Genomic DNA, 13915 nt, shown 5'->3' with positions numbered 1-13915 from the left:
TAATTTTATATTTAATCTTCGTATTTTATTTTTTATATTAAGGCTTGGTTGAGAAATTAGTGATAGTTAGAAGCCCAATGCTTTCTTAAGGAAAATTCTTTTTACTTTGATACTATGCATATAGACATTGAGTCCAAACATCAAGATCATCTAGATCCACAATTGGAGCTAGCTTTCACATACTGAGGTGAATAGAATTGGCTCTCATCTATATTACAATTATTAAGGACTATAAGATGTCAAAGATGCTTATCCACTAAAGCGATAATCTATTATAATCTATTGCAACATCAAGTTTCAACCATGATGGTTTCTATAAAGTAATCTATACTTTTATAAATCCATGTTTGATAGTTTGAACAATCCTTTCAGCTAGGCTATCTATTTTACGATGATTTCTACACGTAGTACAATGATCTATCAAAGTTTTAGTACATAAAGCTTCAAAATCTACAAAAAAACTTCTTTCCTTGATTTGTTAAGACTTCAGCAAGTGCTCCAAAATATGCCAATACTTGACCAAGAAAAGCCATAACTACCAATTCTGAAAAAAATTGTGATAAAGCCATAAGTTCAATTCATTTATTAAAATGTTCTATCATCACTAATACATATTTAGCTCCATGTGAAGTGATAACAAGTGATCCAACAAAGTCCAAAGACCAACAATAATCTAAGCTCATAATAGATAATGGCTTCAATTAAAATAATAAGGTATTAAAGCTTGATTTAACTTGATCACATACTTCACAACAAGTAACATATATGGCCACTTATTGATACATACTACTTTACTAATATTAATTACACAACATAAAATGTATCATATGCATCTTAAAATGTCCAAGTTCTTCATGTACCTTGGAATTTAAAGTGAATTCTTGTACCAATGGCCTTACTACCTAAGTTGATGAATCTATTAAAAAAAAGATACAAATGGATATATTTGAACCATCTATGGTTCTATATTCTAATCAATAGTTTGGAATGTCAAAGAAATTTAGAGCTTTGAGATTCATTTAAGACATGCAACCAATCAATAAAGTATCAATAAATAATAAGAAATTAGGATCTATTGTGGATGAAGTTGCTAAGGCTTTTGCAAGATATGCCATCTATTTTATTAAAGAATTTTATTCTAGTTATGATTAGTTTCAACTTACATCAGAAAGTAGAAATCTAACAACCATGAAGACTTTATTAGAACTTATGAAGATGTGCACTTTGCCTCAAGGTACTACTAACTCAGTAGCTCATATATAAAATGCCATGAATCAAATCCTAAAGAATTTTGTGCTTGAAAAAATTATTTCTTTTATAGATGATATATCTATCAAAGATTGCAAAGAGGAGGCTAGAGATTTGACATTAGATGTTAATAGATGCAAAAGATTTGTAAAAGATTACATTAAAGATGTAGAGAAGATTTTGAAGAGGCTTAAAGAGATGGATCTAATCTTATCCATTAACAAGTCCAAGTTTAAAGTTTATGAAATTATGGTGGTTGAATATTTATATAAGAGATATGATAAAAAATCTAACCTAAAAAAAATTAATGCCATTACTAGGATAAAAGCATGTAGTATCATCATTGAAATAAGAAGGTTTTTAGGAGCTTGTATCTTCTATTAAATTTAGGTTCTTCATTTTTCTAACAAAACTAAGCCATTATATAGTTTCTTAAAAAAAATGACTAATTTTAGATGAAAGCAAAAGCAAAGACTAGCCATGGATTGTCTAAAAGAGATTTTGAAGTCACCACCTATCTAGAAGCAAGTTGACTATGATTATAGCAAATCAATTATTTTTATTATTGATATAGTTCCAATTTCTATTGAATAGACTATTAGTCAAGATGATTTAGAAGGTAAAAGATTCGCCATCAATTTTGGAATAATCATTCTTATAGATAGATCAAAAACATATCTATAAATAAATAATGAACTTTTGAAAGTACTTATAGCTATGAAAGCAAACAAAAATTACTTAATTAGAACTAATGTAGTACTAGAGATTAATTGCTTATCATTATTGGATATGATTTGTAGAATAGATATTAGTTCGTTTTTGAAAGATATTGGTAAAATAGACCAATAGTCTATAGAATAGTCAGTTCAGGAGGACAGATGATTGATTTAGTTATTAAAAGTAGTTAATTATAGGATTACGGGTAGAATCTGGAAATCAAGAGCAAGTATATAGGAGTTGTAGAAGTTTGTTGGGAGGCCAGACTATGATAGTCATGAGCCGGGGTAAGCTTGGTGCTACTTCTTTGTTTTTTTGTTATTGAAGAATAATGAATAGTTTTTGAATACTGAGAAGTGAGTCTGTGGAATAAATCAAAGATTGATTTATGAGTTATTGATTATGTAATTGGAGTACTAAGTGATTGAATTATATGAGGAGTTATTGAAAGATTATGATTGTTGTTTATTGAGAGTTGTGTGTGTTTTAGACAAAAAAAGTTGGTGATTACAGAAATTATGTGAATTCAGATTGTTGGAATGAAGTCTGTTATTCCTAGTGTTGGATGGAGATTATTGTGTTTTGAACGGTATTTTAAGAATATAGGATTGTACATTGTGGTTATTAGTTGATGAAGGAATATTGTTATTGAAAGAGAGCATCGTAGTATTTCTTAGTGTTTTAGTGGTTCGGAATACAGTTAATTGTGTGATCCTGACAAGTAAAATTCATGCACTTAGTCTTTCCCTATGTTCGAATTTTCCTATACAAGTTTATTCTTAAAAGAATTGTAGAATAAGTAAAACAACAATTACATTTTGGCGCCACTGCTTGGGATAGATAATAGCATTGAGTGTTAGGAATTAATTGTTAGTTTAGTTAGATGGGAGATAAGAAGCAAATTTAAGAGAATATAATGAAAGATTATGGTTATTAAGAATGATAACTTAATAGTAAAGAAAATACGATAGTCGAAAGAAAGAATAGAGAGATCGCAAGCAAGAAATTTGTTGCATAATGAGCAAGAATGGAAGTTAAAAAAGAATCATCGACAAAGTTGAATTAAACCATGGTTGCATGCCTGTCGGCATATCTGAGTATACCCAGAAGCTGATCGACATGAAATATTTCAGCAGTATATATTGTTAGAGAAATTGCCAAGATCACTTGAAAAAAATTTGGTCAATAGATCAGTGTTTTCTTTGAGGCCGCTAATTGAGAGTGGAGAAATCACAAAAGAATTGGGTACTCCATTGGATACGTTTCCAATAACAAAAGCTTCCAATTTCATCAAATCTGATTCCATAGAGTGGCATAAATTACTGGTCAATAAGGGCCAATTTAGTATATTTCAAAATCCATCATTTTCACCTCCAATTCAATCGACTAACTTAGTAAGGAACAATAATAGCAAATTGAGGAAATTCAAAAATTCAGAACAATCAATTGGGGAAGGTGCCAGTTGTTTTGATAAAAGATTAAGTGGAACATTATTTTCTTCAATGGCGATGGGTGGTCCAATGGTTCCAATAATAGTATAAATGAGTGACGTGAATAATCGCACAACGAGCGTGGCTCCATTACCTACTTTTAGGGGATTTTTGGATGCGGATCCCGATCAACATCTATCTCAATTTCTGACAGCATGTATAGCCAATAATGGAAGAACTAAAGATATTTGGTTATGATGGTTGCCAGCAACCTTGAAGGATATGGCATTTGAATGGTACAACCATCAACTAGTGGATCAATTTTTCAATTGGGAAGCATTGAAGAATGCATTTTAAATCCATTTTTGCCCAATTGGTTTTGAGGATCATCTTTGAGAAAGATTAATGACTAGCAAAATGGATCTAGGAGAAGTAGTGGAATCATATTATGGTCGAATGGTAGATATACTCCGCAAATGGCCAAATCACCAAATGCTAGAGGCTTTTGTATTATCCATATTAATCAATAGATTGCACCCATCCAAATTAAAAATATTTGTAAAAGAGACTCAACCAAATATGGTAACTGCATCTCTTAATGGAGCCAAGATTTGGGAAGAATGCTATTATGATCAGTTTTTAATTGCAAGTGCCACGATGATTCCAATTCAAGGCAGCTATCAAAATTTGACTTGGAACGGATCAATGGGTAGTTATCTATGGATGTTAGAAATAGTGGCCAATTTCAGTGCTAATATTCAGGGGCGAATTAATGTCACTCCATTGCAAGCTATACCACCAAACGTGACAACACCATATGCTCCATATTTTCCATATCAACAAGTGGTAGAGTTGCCAATAATACCAACTCCAAAAGATTCCAATGAAGCCTTGTTATTGAACTTGATGAAGAAAATGGACGAAATAGTCATTAATATGGCCAAGGATAAGGAGAAGAGGCACAATCCTACCTATACTAGGACCAATGTATGGTGCAGTAATTGTAAGGGACATGGTCATTTGGTAACAGAATGCCCTTCACTCTCACAAATGATGGATCAATGTACATTTTGTGGAGGAAAGTATTTAACAGCTAATTGTTGGAATTAGAAAAGGCAACAACAATTCAGTAATCAGACCATGATTTCATCGACTCAATGGGACGTCAATCAAGTTGAAACGAGAAATATGTATGGATAGAATGAAAATCAATCTAATCGATAAAATCGAGTATTCAATAACTTTCAAAGTTCTAATTTTAATCAAGAGTCTATATCAAACCCCCAGAACTATGGTAAGGAGCAGCAGAGGTATCAGTAATATGCTCCACCAATGTCGTATTACAAGCTATCTAACTCGAGAACGCACTAGGCATCTGGCTGTGGAAGATAAAATAATGTTTTGCAAGTATCTAAGTAGTCTAGTGGATTTCAACCATCTAAATATAAACTATTTCGGATTTCAATATAAAAGCTTATTTCTAATACAAAGTGCTTAGAAATACTATTTTTAATAACTTCAAGATATTATAAGCACAAATTTTTCTATTATTTGTTAGTTTTATTTTATTTTATTTTTATTTTTATTATTATTATTATTATTATTATTATTTTATATTTATATATATATATATTTTTATTTTTATTTTTTTATTTTATTTTATTTTATTTTTTATTTTATTTATTTTATTTTTTATTTTTATTTTTTTATTTTTTATTTTTATTTTTTTATTTTTTTATTTTTAAACCGTAATCCTAGATAGTGAGCTTTGGCAAGCTGTAATTCTCAATCTGACCATCCGATTGTTGTAAAACTTCTACCGCCAGTGTCTTTGCAAGTCTTCTAAATGCTCAAGAAGTTTCAATCCAATTTAACAAATAGATTACAAGAAAACATCGTAAATCCACACTGATGTTCCTTGACCGCCGTCTAGAAAGTTGATGACCAACCTTGACTTGTAATTTCTCCTTCTCCAACAGTTATTTCTCATTCAAACCTTGTGTGCAGCTCCGCCTTTAAGTCCTCGACTTATCACGTCAAAATTCACCTTATTCCAGCTGATAGATCTCCAGATATTACAGAAATCTTAAACAACCCCAATATGCTGACTTTTGATACCTCTTTACACTAATAATAAAATATCCTCTATCCGTACCATTAGATTAATACAAATTTCTATAAGCACTTGGCATATTCAATCATCTAGACACTTCTAAAATTTCAATTGCAGATGTTTCTCCAATTTCACAAAACAGTCAAGAGTACTAGCCTTAACTTTATTGCAAAAAAAAACCCAATTCATCAATACAAACACTGACTTTGAGCAACAATTGCAAAATCCTTCCAAATCCTATGAAACTAAGTCTTACATCTTTCGAAGGAGCTTGAAGCTAACTCTCCAACTCCAAAAATCTTGATCTCTGAATGTCTTCTTCTTTTTTCTTTCTTTTCTTTTAACTATGTGAGGTCCCCTATTCTTCCACCATGGTCTCTAAAATTGGAACATCCGATCGTGCTTCTATAGAATTCCTGCCTCTAAGAGGATCTTTCTATAGAAAGGATATTTCTCCACAACGGCATAGAAAAAAGAACAACTTGAAATGGAACCGAAGCCTCCGTATTTGGGACTTCATTGGATTTTCCAACTGAATTAGGTCTCATACTGGATAAGAGGCCCATAACAGGACCTGGATTGGATGTCCCCGTATTTAGGTCAAATTGGCCCTTCACATCAAACTCACCCAAATGTTGAATTGCTCCTTTTTCCTTTTGCCGACTCCTAGTAAGAACGACTTAGACACATTTCGATGGATTTACCAGAGAATCTTGAGGACATCGATTTATCTCCTCAATTTTTCTTTGGCTTTGGATCTGTTGATCCCGATTATTGAAATTGAATGGAGTATTATATTGCTGATAAGTATGCCCCAATTGCTTGCTATTTCCACACACTGGTGCATAATTGTCACTGGCTTTGAGATTGGGACATTCACTAGCATAATGATCAATATGTCTGCAACAGAAACAACGAAGTGGTCTTCTTGTACCCCATCAGGCATATTAGGTGTCTCCACCGATATATACCTACTAGGCTTGTTCCATGTAGGTTTAGAAAATGATCCTAGTCGTCTTGTTGGTATGGAAGGTACTTGATTCGATGACGCCAGTAGAGCATATGTTGTCATGTTCGGTGGTACAGCTTGCAATGGGGTTTCATTAATTGGCCTCTGAATATTGGCACTAGAATTGGCCACTGTTTTTAACATCCAAGATGACTAAATAGTAATAAATCTTTTTCATTTATATTTCCACCATATAGTTTTATTACAACATGACATCCACCGCCTATGAACTATTGAAGAAACACAATAAGCAAGACATAAGTAAGTAGAAATCAGCAAGGTTAGATACAAGAAAAGTGTGGAATGAGATACCTCTCACTTCCAACACCCTTTACTTACAAGTAGAAGTTATATCCATTTTGGCTAGTATTCATCTTACTTTTATTCAACTAAATCCTAGATTCCTCTTAACCTAGCCGCCACTTTAAACCCTAGTTGCCATCTATAATCTTAGCTGCCACCTATAATCCTAGCCACCACTTAAAATCCTAGCCGCTACCTTGGTAACTTTCCTTCATCCTTTTGCTGCCCTTTGACCATTAGCAATTTATCTAAGATAATATCTTTTATTTTCTAACTTATCCTCCATTTACTTTAACACTCCTACTTTGCTATTAGTCAAAGGCTATCAAATCTAATCCCTTTGTCAATTTGTAATGTCTATCCTTTACCAATGCTTTTGTGAGTAAATCAGCAAGCATGTCTTCCGTTGCACAATATTTCATGTCAATTTTTTCTATCTCAATCTTCTCTCGTATGAAGTGATGTTGAATGTCAATGTGCTTTGTCCTTGAATGATGCTTTGGATTCTTGGCAAAAGCAAGGCATCCTTGATTGTTACACTTCATTAGAGTTGCTTCCAATTGCACAAGTCTAATGTCTTTTAAAACTTGTCTTAGCTATATTGCCTCCATTGCACCATGACTTGTTGCCATGTATTCCGCCTCCATTGTAGACCTTGCAATTATTGGTTGTCTCTTACAATTCCATGAAATTACTCCCACTCCAACAAAGAATACATATCCCATTATTGATCTTCTATCATTAGCATCTCCATCCCAATCCGCATCACAATATCCATACAATGTAATACTATCACTTCCAAGACACAATTTGAAGTTCAAAGTACCTTTTAAGTACCTCAAGATCCTCTTAATGGTTGCTCAATGAATTGATCTTGTTTTTGACATGTGTTGACTCACAACACTCATTGCATATACAACATCCACCCTTGTACCAACCATTGCATATATAAGTGAGCATACTACTACCTTGTATGAAACATCTTTCATTTCTTCTTCAACTTCAGCAAATTCCTCATCCGTGAGCTTCATCAACTTCAAATTTGTCTCCAAAGGTGTTCCAATGGACTTGCACTCCTCCATGTTGAACCATTTCAACACTTCTTCAATGTACTTCTTTTGGCTCAATGTAATGATCTTTTTAGCTCGATCTCTCACAAATTCCACTCCTAAGCAATAGTAAATCTCTCCCAAATCACTCATTTCAAATTCTTTTGTTAACTTTGCCTTCAACCAATTTATCTTTTACAAAGTATTAGTCAAAATGATCAAATCATCAACATAAAGAATAACAATCAACAAGAAGGCTTTTAATTGCATCACATATATGAAATGATCAACCTCACTCCTCACAAATCTTTCATTCACAAAGAAAGTGTCAATACGTTGGTACCATGTCCTTGATGATTGCTTAAGTCCATACAAAGATTTCTTCAACTTACACATAAGGTGTTGTTTGTCTTCTTCAAAATATCCTTGAGTTTGATCTATGTAGATGTCTTCTTTCAATTTTCCATTCAAGAAAGTCGTCTTCACATCCATTTGATGCATTTCAAAGTCCATTGCTGCCCCAACTGCCATAATGGTTCTAATGGTGGTGAATTTGGCCAAGGGAGCAAATGTCTCATTGAAATCAATATTAGCAACTTATGAGTAGTTTTTGGCAACCAATCTTGCCTTATACTTCACAATATTGCCCATTGTATCCCTTTTGGTTCTAAACACCCACTTATAACCAATTGAAGCTTGATTTGGTGGAAGTTGAGTCAATTCCCATGTTCCATTATCTATGAGTGATTTGTACTCTTTTTCTATAGCATTCTCCTACTTCAATACATCCGTGGATTTCATTGCATCACATAAAGTCAATAAATTAGCAAGAAATGTAACATTGGCATATTCTTTACTTAGTTGAAGAAAAATATGGTCCTTCTACCATTCACCACGTTGTTTTCTATCTCTCAAAGGATATCTCCTTTCATTTGAAGAAGACTCAACTTGTTGCACTCCATGGTCACCTCCAACCTTCTTTTCTTTTGAAGATAGTCTTTTCTCATTCAAAGGTTCATAATCCTCATCACCATCATCATCAACATCTTCATGCTCTTCATTGCTAGTCTTAGCAATTGTAGAGGCCTTCTTGTCCACCTTCTTTGCCTCTTCATCTCCATTTCCACCTTTACAACCATCATTGTCTTTATCTTCTTCCTTCTTTGTTGAATTTGAAGATGTGTCTATAAACACACCATTATTTCCACTTGGATACATCTCCAAGTACTTACAAGCATTCTTGTGCTCCAAAAACTCAACATCACGACTTTTGATGATCTTTTTAGTCTCCAAACACATGAGCCTATAAGCCTTTGTACCTTCCTAATATCCAACAAATACACATTTTGTACCTTTTGCATCAAATTTTGATCTCATACAATCTGGTATCTTTGCATATGCTATGCATCCAAAGGTCCTCATGTGAGAAACACAAGGTTTTCTTCCACTCCAAGCTTCTTGTAGCATCATTGATATAAGTGCACTTGTAGGACACCTATTTCTTGTGTACACTGCATTCACCACTGCTTCCTCCCAAAACTCATACTCAAGGTATTGTGCATGAAGCATACTCCTTGCCATCTCTACAATGGTCCAATTTGTTCTTTCAGCAACTCCATTTTGTTGTGGAGTGTAAGGAGTGGAGGTTTGTCTTGCAATATCATACAACTTTAAGAAATCATTGAATTTCTTTGTCATATATTCACCTCCATTGTCTATACATAATACCTTGATTTTACATTCGCATTGCTTCTCCACAAGTGCTTTAAACTCCTTAAACCTTGTGAAACACACACTCTTTATTTTGAGGATGAAAATCCATACTTTCCTTGAAAAGTCATCAATAAATGTGACAAAATACCTTGCACCTCCTATTGATGGCATCCTCATAGGTCCACAAACATCAAAATAGATAATCTCCAATAACTTGGTTGCACGTGTTGCAACTCCACTTGAAAATGAGGCCCTTTGTTGTTTGCCTTGAATACAATCTTCACAAGCAAGTGTCATAGCATTGTGGCTTATATGACCAAGATCTAAGCCACTTACTATGGATTGGAGCTCCTTCATGCTCTTGGCATTCAAATGACCAAGGCGTCAATGCCAAATATCAAACTTGTCTTGATCTTGAGGAAATTCAGCAAATGCTGCCACTTCAACTCCATTCACCTTCTTACACTTGATGAAGTAGAGGTTGCCATCTCTAAAGCCCTTTGCAATATAATCTCCTTTCAATGTCTTCACAAAACACCCATTCTTATCAAATTACACTTTACAACCATGTGAAACAAGTTTATTCACCGAGAGGAGGTTTCTCTTCATCTTTGGCACATGTAAGACGTCCTTCAATCTGATCCTCTTGGTTTGGCCTTTCACAACAATCTCTATAATAATGGAGCCCATTCCAATAGCTTGTACTATGCCATTGTCTCTAATAAAGATATTTGCTATTGAAATCTCTTCATAAGTGTCAAATGAACACTTGTATGGAGTCATGTACTTGGTGGCACCAGAATCAATGATCCACTTGGACATGGCAGCCATGGAAGTGCCTTCACTTTCCATGAATGCATAATCATCACCTCCATATTCATCACGAGTATTGTTTACACTTTCTCTATCTCCTTTCTTAGCTTTGTAGCAGTTTTGAACAAAGTGACCTGGTTTTCCACAAATGAAGCAAGTTTTCACATTGTCACGTTGGTTGGAATGACTCTCCTTGTTTTACCTTGAAAAGAGAGCCGAATCCTCACTTTGGGGCTCTTTTTCTTTTCTCTTGGTCACTTCATGGGCAAGTCTTATCGTCACATAATCCATTTTGAGTTCTTTTATTTTGATGGATTCTAATACCACAATGAGGTAGTTGTAGGACTCGGGAAGGCTCATAAGTAAGGTCATGACAATATCACTCTCTTTTAAAGGCTTGTCAACAATAGCAAGTTGATTAGCAAGGGCCTTTATCTTGTTGACATGAGCCATGAAGTCTTCACCTTCTTCTATCTTACAAGTGAGGAATTTCCTCCTTGTGAAGATGATATTGGACAAGTTCTTACTCTCATATATGTTGCAAAGAGTCTTTCATACTTCTGTTGGTCTTTTGTAAGAGATGATGTGAGAAAAGTTGGCTTCATCCAAATTAATGGCAATCATGCCAAAAGCCTTCTTTTCACGTCTTGAAAAATCCTTCCTCTCTTTAGCATTAGTATGCATGCTTGGAGGCTCTTCACTTTCATCTACAATGTTCCAAAGGTCCAAAGATGCCAACAAAAGCTCCATTTTGACCTTCCAATGGTAGAAATTGTCACCTCTAAACTTTTCAATCACTCTCAAATCTTCACCCTCACTTGAAGCCATGACTTAGAAGAGGTCTATCAAAAAATATCAAGAAAAAGAGTCTCTATGTGCTTAAAATCACTAAAATAATTTTACACTAGCAAAATCTCAGAATGCCTTCTTATGAACAAATGAATGTTTCTTCACTCCAAACACTCCCAAATCAACTTTTGAAGCTTCTAACAAGTATGTGAACTCCAATCAATCTAACCATCTAGTTCTTCCACTCATAAAACTCACTTTCTCACCACAAAATCAAAGACACTATCAAGGTCTTTGTATAAGGTCTTAATCATTCAATCGTAGGAGTTAAGAACCTTCAAACTGATGAAAGAGATCTATAAGGCCCAAATCAGAACCTCCACAAGTCAAAACACAAGATTAGATCATACAATCTCTAACATCAGCAAACACTATAAGATCTATTCCACACAAGAACAACAACTAGCAAATGACTTCAACTTACTTGAATAGCACAACAAAGTGTATATGGATCCATAATCTATTGAAGAAATACAATAAGCAAGACAGAAGTAAGTAGAAATCAGCAAGGTTAGACACAAGAGAAGTATGGAATGAGATACCTCTCACTTCCAACACCCTTTACTTATAGGTAGAAGTTACATCCATTTTGGCTAGTATTCATCTTACTTTCATCCAACTAAACTCTAGATTCTTTTTAACCTAGCCGCCACTTTAAACCCTAACTGTCACCTATAACTCTAGCTACTACCTATAATCCTAGCCACCACTTAAAACCCTAGCCGCCACCTTCGTAACTTTTCTTCATCTTTTTGCTGTCCTTTGATCATTAACAACTTATTTAAGATAATATCTTTTACCTTCTAACTTATCCTCCATTTATTTTAACATGAACCTGTGCATCTTTTGGTATGCACCAAATAATCTAGTTGTTGTTTGATTTATAATATGTTCTCCAAGTCTTTGTCCAAATCTTCTTCATCACCTTCTAATGTTCCTAACTTACGTAATTCCTTCTTCAATATCATATAATCTTTTTCTTTTTTTTCTTTTAAAATCATCAACTTTCTTATACATAATATTTCCATTCTCCAAAATACCAATAAAACTCGCATCAAAGGCACCTTCATCTCATGAGAGTACCTCCTCTTTTGTACCTCCATAATTCCGCTTTATAGTGGTACTTCCCCAAAATCCTTAAATTCTTCAACAACCCTTGACAATGGTTTCTTCCTCAACCTATCTCAATTCCGTTCATGATTAGGAGGTACTATTAGAAATTGTACAACTTTCCTTCCATCTTGACTATGTACTCTTGCATAAGTAGAACCATCATCAAGTACATTTATTTTCATCTGTGTTGCTATAATATAAGGTTGTCTTAAAATCAATGGATAAGATGTTGTATCTTGAACAAAAAAATGTTGTTTTGTCGCAACATCTCCAATCCAAATTTTGACATCTAGACAAGCTCCATATAATTTGCCTCGTGTATTATTAGCTGCTTGTATTGCCCATCCATGTTCCATATCAATTGGCCATTTCTGCTTCTTATAAAGATCTTTAGACATAAAATTTATTTCAGAACCATGGTCGACTAAAGCAACAATTGATTCTTCTATATCTCCTACTTTCACCAATACTTCAGTAGTTGCCTTTGCTCAATGCTTTTGAGTGTAATGGCTTGAAGCTTCCATTTCCTTATCACTATAATCTTCAAAACATACTCATTGATTATACCCATTCTTTTCATTTGTTGATTGCTTATGACCATTATCAACCTCTTCTTCATCTTTATATAATCTTACATCAATAGCATGACTCATTCCGGCTTCGTCCATTAATTGCCTCTTTTGCTTAATGTTTTCAATGATAACATCATGAAACTCTTTCTTTATAATTTCCAAAATCTCTTTCAATGTGAATTCCACCTTAGCATTTAATATACGTTCTTCCAACACCTCTTTTATAATTTGTTGCCGCTTCAATATCACAAAGTAGCTGATAAGCAATTGATTTATCCTTATCTTTTGTCTCCTTTATTTTTTCTTCCAATGATGTTGAAGTATCCTTTATAGGTAATTCTTATGAAACCACCTCATGAGCCTTGTCTCCTCGAGTTTGCCTCTTAGAAGAATTTCCTTCTCTTGTATCATTAAAATTTCCTCGTCTCTTTTCTTCCATCAAAGCTTCATGTTGGCTCTTAACAATATATGCATGAATTGAAAGAGACTCAATAGGATCTTCTCAACCTGTTTCACCTCGTATTATAGTTGCAATCCTCAATAACGCTTCCCTAGGCATTTTTCCTTTTTGTATTATAGAAATGGCAGAAATCCAAAATTCACTAGTTTCTATACTTCCATCAAAGTCATCATCTATTCTAGCACCATAACTTGCACTCTCTCGTGTTATTATTTCATGTTCTATTAAATAATCTTGAATCAATGCTCTCATACCTCCTTTGCTAAAATTGGTTTGAAAGAGATCCTATGTATCTTTTAATGCAATCTTTCCATCTTTCCAGTAAATAATTCTTTATTGTATCATATTATTAAATTCATTGCAATCCTTCCTAGTATGTGAAGCATCATCACACTAGATACATCTTTGTACATACCCTTGTTTTGAAACATTCTTCAAATTGTTTGTAGAAGTATTTTTTTCAAGTCTTGCCAATTTGATTTGAAGATCTCGCATTCCATGTATAATTTCTTTAATTTCCATATCT

This window comes from Physcomitrium patens, chromosome 1 (genome assembly GCF_059467195.1).
Source record: "Physcomitrium patens ecotype Gransden chromosome 1, ASM5946719v1, whole genome shotgun sequence".
NCBI classification, from domain to species: Eukaryota; Viridiplantae; Streptophyta; class Bryopsida; order Funariales; family Funariaceae; genus Physcomitrium; species Physcomitrium patens.
This window is presented reverse-complemented; position numbering follows the sequence as displayed.